This window comes from Protopterus annectens, chromosome 8.part1 (assembly GCF_019279795.1).
Source record: "Protopterus annectens isolate FY-2018-M chromosome 8.part1, PAN1.0, whole genome shotgun sequence".
Classification (NCBI taxonomy): Eukaryota; Metazoa; Chordata; order Ceratodontiformes; family Protopteridae; genus Protopterus; species Protopterus annectens.
The window spans coordinates 487,741,572-487,751,981 of record NC_056742.1 but is presented as its reverse complement, the minus strand read 5'-3'; the positions used below and the strand labels follow the sequence as shown (position 1 = coordinate 487,751,981).

Below are 10,410 nucleotides of genomic sequence, written 5' to 3'. Positions count from 1 at the left end.
TATTGTGCAGCTTATAAATACAAAAGGATCAGGCTTAGAACTAGAGATGTCAATGCTGCAGATTACTCAGCCAGCTGTTGAATAATAATACTCCCTTCGGGACATATGCAGCAGCTGCAACGTCCAGAAAGATACTCTATTAAAGGCCCCAAGAGCTAAAGGATAGATGGTACAAGCACTGACTCAAAGCTGCATCACTACAGTCATTAAGACTAGACTGCTAAGAGGTGAGGTGTCTTGTGGCATACAAGGCAATAGACCTAGTGCACATGTGTAAATCAGAAAGCATTGGTCTAGGGATGTAAACCTCTCGTGCTACACCAAGAGAGGGTGTTGGATGTTCAGGGCTGCTGTGGAAGGGTCCCCAGCTGTGTAAATAAGAGGCCAACCATGGAATAGAGGCCAAAGAAAAGAGTTGCCAAAGGTTGCAGTCATCTGCTAACAGACAACATTTTTGAAAAGCGTAAGAAACTGAAAGTTCCTTAGAGAGCAGATGAAAAGACCCTTTCTAGAAAAAGTGTGGCTCTTAAAAGAGCCTTTGGGTTCACTGGTCATGTAGAGGTTAAGCTCATTCACCTCAAATGTGCCTTGCTAGCTGAATATCTTTGGGCATGATAGTTACCCTCTTAGTGTGAATAGCACAGAGGTTAGTATCTTCAAAGAGGCCTACAAGATAAGCCTCGCTTGCCTCCTGCAAAGCCATGACAGCAGAACTCTGGAAACGAAGATCTGTCTTGAAATCCTGTGTGATCTCTCGAACAAGTCGCTGGAAAGGAAGCTTGCGAATAAGTAATTCAATGGACTTCTGATATCGACAGATTTCTCTGAGAGCAACAGTGCCTGGCCAGTAACGATGAGGCTTCGACACCTCCAGTAGCTGGAGCACTGTTGCAGGCAGCCTTTGTAGCAAGCTGTTTACGAGGAGCCTTTCCACCAGTAGACTTCCTAGCAGTCTGCTTTGTTTGAGCCATAACAGTTCTTCTTACTAAGCAAGTTTAAAACAAGTGCAAGTTTTCTCTGTGTCCCTTTTTATAGGCCGTTGGTGACACACCTCTAATTACTGATTGGTTTAGCATCTTTCCCACCCCTACTATTTGGTTGAAAGCAATCCCTAGCCCGACAGATTTCACCTTTCATATATTTGGGCAACACTACTCAAAGTTCCATGTCATGTACAGCCAAATCCTGAAGTGAAGTGTTCATTTTACAATCATTCACACAAAGTTGTGCAACAGGATGGGAGATCGCAGATATACCCCAGGGATTACCTCAGTGTCTCAACACTGCAGAGCAGAACAAAATAATGGGTATAGTTCCCCATACTAAAGGGGTGGCGTAAGCCACAAAACTATGGGCTAGGCTTGTAAATGCCCTCGGGCAGATAGCCTAGTATGAACCTATGAACCTATGAACCTATTCAAGGCACGCTAGCAAAATAATAATTCCTTTCTTCACCTTTCATGACTGTTGGCACTTGATGTTCCATATGAGCTAATTAAGTTCTTCATATTCAGTAATGTTCCTGGATCAGCCTGATGAGCAAACCGGAAAAGTATATGTATAGATTTTCCTGTTTAGTCTTATTTTTGATATATACGTATATCTGTTTTTGTTTTAAAGTAGTTCTAATAACCTGACATTTTATTTCAACACCATTACAAGAGTTATACAGAAGGCTAGAACAATGAGAAAAGGCTCACAAACTAGAGCAGCCAGCTGCAGAGAAACGATGAAGTGGATGAGCCAGTCCTAGCACGGTTTGACTGTACGCTAGCGGAGATGATTGTTGGATACACTAAAATGAAATGTGCAGCTATGAGAATTAACAAACAGCATCAGACACACAGTGGAAAATGTTTACTGAAACACCTGCTAAATATTACCCATCGTCCAAACTTGACTTCAGTAATCTAACCAACGAAAAAGCAAGTTCAACTCAAGGCACAGAGGTCCCATAGATGATTACCGGACATTCTGTCTGGCACCATTGATGATCCTAACCTAGTTTTACTCCAGTTTAATTACAAAGTAGCAGATGAATGTCGAGACAATGCATCTGTACCGGTGGAAACACCTGTTTAGGATGACATAGTCTTAATGTAGTGCATTGCCAGCATTCATTTTGCTACAGTCAAAAGATAAGTGTGAAAGAGAGTAATCTGCAATACAACCACATAAAAAGATGCAATATATGCAGTGTGAGGTTTGTTATGTTGCTATAGTTGGAGTACTTTTATATGAATGTAAATTTGCCTATGTCACAAGTGAATTCATTAAAGGTGGTTGAAAAATATGTAGATGTAGCTCGCTATTAATTGTTGATTAGACAGTAAACAATTCTGAAGCCAATAAGCATCTACCATAATCTAGAATTAAGTGGGCAAAATGGTACTGTAAAATACAGGTACAGAACAGATGTCAGCCTTTCTTGATAAACTGCAGTGGCTCGTAAAAGAGCCTTTGGGGTTTGCACCACTGAACAGCTTTACTTCTTAGCTTTCTATGCTGTCTTTTTTGCTTTGGGTGCACTCTTGGGTTGCACTGGCTTTTTAGCTGGACTCTTGGCTGCCTTTGGTTTAGTAGATTTTACCTTCTTAGGACTCTTAGCTGTCTTTTTAGCTGCTGCTGGTTTCTTGGCTTTCTTTGGCGCCTTCTTTTTGCTGCCGGCTGCTGCTGTCTTCTTTGGTTTCTTAGCAGTCCCGGGTGTCTTGGCTTTAGCCACGGACTTTTTAGCCTTTTCTTCCTTTTTGGGTGCCTCCTTTTTGTTGAGCTTGTAGGAACCCTTGTGTTGCAACAGCTTCCCTTTGCTGACCAGACTCCTGAGTGACAACAAGAGGTGAGCATTGATGTCCTTCAAGAATGCAACTGCAGTCATAACATGTGGGTTGTCCTGCCTCAGGCAGCCCTCGGTCGGCCGGATTCCAAAGTCTGGGTCCGACGTCGGCTGATGTCGCATTTCTCTCCGATGTCAGAGCGGCTGGAGTATATAAGCATCAGCCGACGCCATTTTCTTCAGTCTTTCTTGCGCGGTGCCCGAAGCAGAAGCAGTTCGCAAGTGCCGGTCGGTCAGCTCCTGTATTCTACGATACCGAAGTCATCAAAAAAGCTAAGTACCCCGTTGGGGACCTTTTCTTGCCTCAGCCGATGTCAGAAATTACTGAAAAAGTTAACAATTGTCTTTCTTGTGGTAAACAAATACCTCATAAGGATTTCCACTCTTACTGTCTCCCTTGCCTGGGCCCAGACCACGACGTCTCGGCCTGTGTAGCCTGTGCTCGCTTCAACAAGCGCACTCTCAGGCGCTGGGCGGAGTCCGCTGAAGATTTTTTCGGCGATAATTTTGCTTACACCATGCCGTCGGATCTTCCGACATCGCAAACTCCCAAAAAGCGAAAAGACCGGGACCGACATCCTCGGCCCGCGTCTACTACCGACTCCACGCCAAAACCTAGCGCGAGTGCTCCGGTTTCCTCTGAGACGGTCTCTCCACCGCTCCAAACCAAAGACACCGCATTACCGACGACTCCGATTCCAGACATTACTCCGACGCCAGTTATAGATTTTCCTCCGGATACCGAAACCGAGGAAATGCCCGAGACCATTGCTGTAGACAAGGTCACTCCTGCACATGGAGCTGCCAGGCCCCCTATGGCCATGTCTATTAAGGCCTACACTAGGGCTAAGGCAGCCAGCAAAACAAAGCATATTACTTCTAAATCCTTACCTCAGCCGACTCCAGAGACACAAATTATGTCCATGGATGCTGATTTAATTTCCATGATTAGAGGTTCACAGGCCCATCCTGAGAGAGGATCCCAGCCCCCTCCTGATAAAAGGCCCCGGGTTGAACCCTCTGACCCTACTCCTTCAGATGAAGATTCTGAGGGCTCTGTCCACTCTGCTAGCCAGGAAGAGCTCTTTCAGACCTATGAGGACTCGGATGCAGAAGATTCCATCCCCTCGGCCTCCCCTCCTGAGGATATTTCTTTTGGGGAAGTTCTGCACACCATGAGGGAACATTTCAAATGGCAAGGTCAGGAATATTCTGATTCTAGGAAATGCCTTAGGACTTTCCTTAAGAAGCCTCAGCACAGGCCCTTAGCTATTCCTCCTGTACTTGATGTTCTGGATGATTTGTATTCTGACTCTAGTGCTACCCCTGATTCACTTCCCCCTGCTCCAGCCAAGCCAGACAGGTATTACAGGGTCCCAGAAACTCATTCCCATTTATTCAGGGCCCATACTGCTGACTTAGAAACTATTTCACAGGGGCCTAAAGGAGTTTCAGCCTCCACCTCAAAAAATCCTTTGCCCTCCAACAGGGAAGCTAGGTCATTAGAGAGATGGGGCAAAAAGGTTTACACATCCACTACCTTATCTATGAGAGCTTTAAATTGCCTTTTTCATATGTTACAATATCAGGATTATCTGTTAGAAGATTTACAAAAAACATTAGCCACTCCTGATCCTTTAGACAGGAAGACTTTGCAGGAAGCTGTACATAACACTCAGCAAGTAAGCAATCACTTCCTGCAGTGTGGATATGATGCACTGGAAGCTTCATGTAGGGCAGCTATGACAGGGGCAGTCATTCGTAGACATGCTTGGTTAAAAGATCAACCTCAACCAGATCATGTAAAAGCAAAACTTCTGGATGCACCTTTGGAAAAGAACAAGCTTTATGGTGCAAATGCTAAGGATGTGTTAAAGACCATCGAAGAAAAAGCAAAATCAGTTCAGACAGTGAAAGATTTCCTCCAGGTTCAACCCCCCAGATTCAGTAGGAATTGGCCTTCAAAAAACTGGTCCTTTCCTAATCCAGAAAAGTTTCAAAGGGGTAAGAACAGACGTGGCCGAGGAAGAGGCCAATACAGAGGCCCTTACAGGGGACGACAATGGCAGCCAGGAAACCAAAGAAGTGACGCAGGGGTTTCAACTGCCCCACATCCACAATCTCAATGACTTTCCTCTACTACCGCCTACCAGGGAACAACTAGAAGCTCCCTTGGGCGGGAAGTTATCTCTGTTTGCAGAAAACTGGCACAGACTGACAAAGGACAAATGGATTTTGGACATTATAGACCGAGGGTACAGGTTTCATTTTCATACCTTACCAAGAAAACAAGGCATGCCAAACCTACCACAAAATCAGAGGGCAGAGGCTATCAAGCAAATCACTCTGCTGACTCAGATGAAAGCAATAGAAAGAGTCCCACAACAAGAACAAGACCAGGGGTTTTACTCAAGACTGTTCCTTGTTCCAAGAAAAGAATCTCAATGGAGACCAATACTGGACTTGTCCGCATTAAACACCTTTCTCATAGTACCAAAGTTCAAAATGCTGACCTTACAGCAACTCCTTCCCATGCTGGGCAAGGGGTCGTGGCTGATTACTCTGGACCTCAAGGAGGCATACCTGCATGTCCCTATCAGACACAGTTGCAGAAGATACCTCAGATTTCTTGCAGGGCCAGAGCATTATCAATTCTCAGCATTGCCATTTGGCTTATCTACTGCACCCAGAGTATTCACAAAATGCCTGGCTTCAGTAATTGCTCATTGCAGGCTCCAGGGGATACAAATTTACCTGTACCTGGACGAATGCCTCATACAAGCGGACGACAAATTGATGTTGACAAAAAACCTGGATTATGTCATACGATTACTTCAAGCTCTGGGCTACACAGTTAACTTCCAAAAGTCAAGACTGCAGCCATCCCAGCAAATAATCTTCTTAGGAGCCAAAATAGACACAGCCTCTCAGATGGCTTACCTGACAGAAGACAAGCAAGAGAAGTTAACTCATTATTTCAAAGGTTTAGCAAATCTCACCCAGATGACTGCAAGGAGATTCCTGCAGGCCCTGGGTTACATGGCATCCTGCATTCTCCTGGTTCCATTAGCAAGACTACACATGAGAAAGCTTCAATGGTACCTAAAAAGCATTTGGTCTCAACACAGCAACAACTTGGAGACAATCATACCACTCATTCCATGCTTACAAAAGGAATTCCTATGGTGGGCCTCGGTGAGCCAGGCAAACACAGGTATGTCATTCAAAAAACCACAGATAACACAGACCATGACTACAGACGCCTCAGACCTTGGATGGGGGGCGCACATGGAAGGCAGGTGTATACAAGGACGATGGTCTCCAAAGGAAACACATCTGCATATAAACCAAAAGGAAATGCTGGCAGTAATGCATGCCATCGAGGCCTTTCAACACCAACTCCAGCAAGGCCATATACTGATACGGACAGACAACACCACTGTGATGTGGTACATAAACAAGCAAGGGGGCACCCACTCTTACCCCCTTTGCAGACTGACAATGCAGCTTTGGGAGAAATCACTGAGCCTAAACATCCAGTTACAATCCCAGTTTGTTCCAGGAAAAGACAATGTGTTGGCGGACAGCCTAAGCAGGAATTTCACAGATCCACACGAATGGAGGTTACATCCGAAGGCCTTCACACAACTCACTTCGACATGGGGCAAGCCAGAAGTGGACCTATTTGCCTCTCACCTCAACCATCTTCTACCAAAATTCTGCACAAGGACATACCATCCAAAAGCTTGGAAAATAGATGCCCTCTCATTCAAATGGAACTCCCTAGCAATCTATGCATTCCCACCTCTGCCTCTGATGACCTCAGTATTACTAAAGATCAAAGCAGAGAAACCCAAGGGAATCATAATAGCTGGGGACTGGCCAAGACAACACTGGTACCCACTACTACGGAGCATATGTCACACCAGGAGGTGGGCCCTTCCCCAGTGGCCTCTACTTTTGACTCAACACAATTTCGAAACACTGCATCCAAATCTTCAGACACTGCAGCTAACAGCCTGGGAGATCCCATAAATAAATTCAGCTTATCTCTCTCCAAGGAAGTTCAGCGGATACTAACAGAGGCTCGAAGACCATCCACCAGAAAGGTTTACTTAGCAAAGTGGAAAAGATTCAGCAATTGGAACACCAGCAAGGGACATGATGCATCATTGTTGAACATCCCACTCATCCTGGAATATTTGGCAGATATGTTGAAGAACGGCCTCTCATATTCTTCCATAAAGATACATGCATCTGCTATTTCAGCTAGGTACAACACTGATCCTCCTGTTTTTTCTCACCCTTTACTAAGGCAATTCCTCAGGGGAATCAAGAACATTAAGCCACCAAGAAAGGCCCCAGTGCCAGCCTGGGACCTCAATTTTGTCCTAGAAAAACTGACTCTACCTCCATTTGAGCCAGCAGCTTCAGTTGACTTGCAATTTCTCTCTTGGAAGACAGCTTTCCTGTTGGCAATTACATCAGCAAGAAGGGTTTCGGAGCTACAGGCCCTAATGGCAATACCACCCTTTATTATTTTTCACAGAGACAGAGTTTCATTAAGGACCAACCCTACTTTCATGCCAAAGGTGGTATCCAGGGATTCTTTAAATCAAGCAATTCATCTGCCTGCTTTCTTCCCCAATCCTGAGAACAAGGGGGAAAGACTGTTGCATACCTTGGACATACACAGACAACTTCGTTACTACCTGGACAGAACCAAGGCCAGTAGGAAGTCTGAACAACTTTTTGTAGCTTACGCCCCTGCAGTCCAAGGAAAAGCAATTTCAAAACAGACTATTTCAAAATGGATTGGACATTGCATCAGATTCTGTTATTCCTTTCATGGAAAGGCTGTTCCAGCCAATGTCAGACCACATTCCACCAGAGCTACAGCCACCTCTACAGCATTCTTAAGAGGGGTGCCTACGAAGGACATTCTAGACGCTGCTACATGGAGCTCCGTGCATACATTCTCCAAACACTACAATCTCCCTCTATACTCCAGATCCAGAGCAGGCTTTGCTTCGGCAGTCCTGCAGGGTTTGATTGCCACACCATCTTTTTCCTAGAGCATTCCTCCTCCCCCAGCTAAGCTATGGTATTCTACCCACATGTTATGACTGCAGTTGCATTCTTGAAGGACATAGTACAGTTTTGTACCTACCATAAATGTAGATGTCCGATAGACATGCAACTGCAGTCGGATTTTCCCACCCTCCATACCCCTCAATGCCTAGGGTCCACTCCTATCCCTGTTTCTCTTAGCTGGGGATATCTGTTATGGTGTATTTGTTTTATTGCTCATTTATTTGTTTGGAATCCTGTTTTTATCTTCCAATTTGATTACAGCCTTCCTTGGAGGGCACCTGGCATCTGGGGCAAGAAACAATGAAGAAAATGGTGTCGGCTGATGCTTATATACTCCAGCTGCTCTGACGTCGGAGAGAAATGCGACATCAGCCGACGTCGGACCCAGACTTTGGAATCCGGCCGACCGAGGGCTGCCTGAGGCAGGACAACCCACATGTTATGACTGCAGTTGCATGTCTATCGGACATCTACATTTATGGTAGGTACAAAACTGTACTTTCTTCTCCACATTGTAGCCCGCAGTCTTGAGAGCTTTCTTGAGTGCAGGGAGGGACATTCCGTGCCGTTCTTTGTGAGATGGGCCAACATAGTGTAATACTCAGGCTTGCTGTAATGTAAGAGAGTTGTAGCTACAGGTCTGTGTTTACTACTTCTAAAAGTTTGTAGTATGAAATAAGAGATTGCTTAGGAGGGGTGGCAGTGACTGGGTGATACTTAGACTAGAAGTGCCTAGGAGGCCCCAACTTGACATTTGCTGGTAGCTCCCAAAATGCTAACACCAAGCCTGGTTACCAGGAAAGTCCAATTGGATGAAAAACCCTTTTACATAAGAAGGCTGAGATAAAAGCACCAGTGAGAGAGAGGAAAATACACAGGCAGATTAAAGTATAACAATGCTACTACATAACAGCAAAATGTGCAGAACATACCACTGCATTGCTCTACATAAAAATAAATGGATGGCATTTTCCATCTATCTTCAATATACTCAACTGAAGATAGCCCATACTATTCTGCATTTGCTATGCACCATGTAAATGGCCTTGCCTAATCTCACTGATGAAAGCAGTGGCACTAGAGAAGGTGATTGATAAACCAATACACAGGACAGTAAGATGGGAGATGAGCAGTGTGGATTCAGATCAGGATGCATGACAAATGAGCTAATGGGTGCAGTGAGGCAGGTAGTTGAGAAGCAGATAGGTATGAGGAAAGAGTCCAATTGGGCATTCCTAGACTTGGGAAAAAGCATATGTCAAGGTCTCAGAAAAGCTGGTTTGGGCAGACCTGCAATGATTTGAAGTCCTAGAGATACTGGTAGAATTAGAGGATGTTATATACAATGACTCGAGTACGAACAGTGTTCAGAGAAAGAGGGGATCCCAGTGAGAGTTCTGTGCATCAGGGTTCAGTTCTTAGCCTACTGCTGTTGGTATTGAAGGACTACATTAGCAGACAGGTCAGAGGGAAAATATCAACAAAGCTGACATATGCAGATGATGTGGCATTACAAGCAGACTCTGAATGTGAACTTTAGCTTATGATAGGGGAATGTAATACAAAGCTGAAGGCAAATGAGATGACACTGAGTACAGACACGGCACTTTTCTTGACAGCAAGTGGGAAAATCAGAAGAATTGAAAACTAAGATAGAAAGGACATTTGTGAAACAGTTTTAACACATTCAAATATCTGGGAGTGGTAACTGAGGAGAAAAAGTCTAAATAAGTAGGTTAAAGCTAGAACTAGTGTGTCTCCAGCCACCTGGAACAGATTGTTAGGGTTAGGCTTACAGTCATAGGAATGTGCCCAATCAGGAGGACCTTATTAAGTGCAGAGACCCTACTCAACACTTGTGAGCCTTTGGTGTGAGCAACATACACTTAGCTGAGTACTAAACTAGCGTCAGTGTGTGAACGACAGTGTCAACCCCACGCAAATGGTTTTACTCAATTTTTCTTTATTCTCATGTTAGAAACCCAAAGTTTAAGCCTGTGACTGCCAATGGAATGCATTATCATGGAACTTATAAACAAAGACATTGGCAACCTTGAAACACTGGACCCCACCCAGTTTGGGTTTGTGAAGGGCCAGTCTTGTCTCCTGAACCGGATTGACTTCTTTTAATCAGTCTCCAGATCCTCTCTGGACCTTGCCAAAGCCTTCAACACCATACTCTACTCTGGAATCATAGATAAACTTACTAAGCTGGGCATTAATCCTTATGTCACTCTATGGGTTGCCAACTGGCTTACTGACAGAACCTACACTGTAAAAGTAGCTGACTGCAAATCCAGCTCCAGACATGTGACAAGTAGAGTACCTCAGGGTTCAGTCCTGGGGCCGCTCTTGTTTGTCATGTACTTCTCTGAAGTACAGGCCAACCCTAAGGGACCCTGGCTAATAAAGTTTGCAGTTGACTGCAAACTGGAAGCCATTATTGAATCCCCAAATGATGTGGATATTCTACAAAAGGGCCT

General features: G+C 44.7%; 1 pseudogene; it reads right to left on the bottom strand.

Moving 5' to 3' along the window:
* Positions 1-577: 577 nt before the first annotated feature.
* LOC122810412 lies at positions 578-971 on the bottom strand (annotated as a pseudogene).
* Positions 972-10,410: the final 9,439 nt, after the last annotated feature.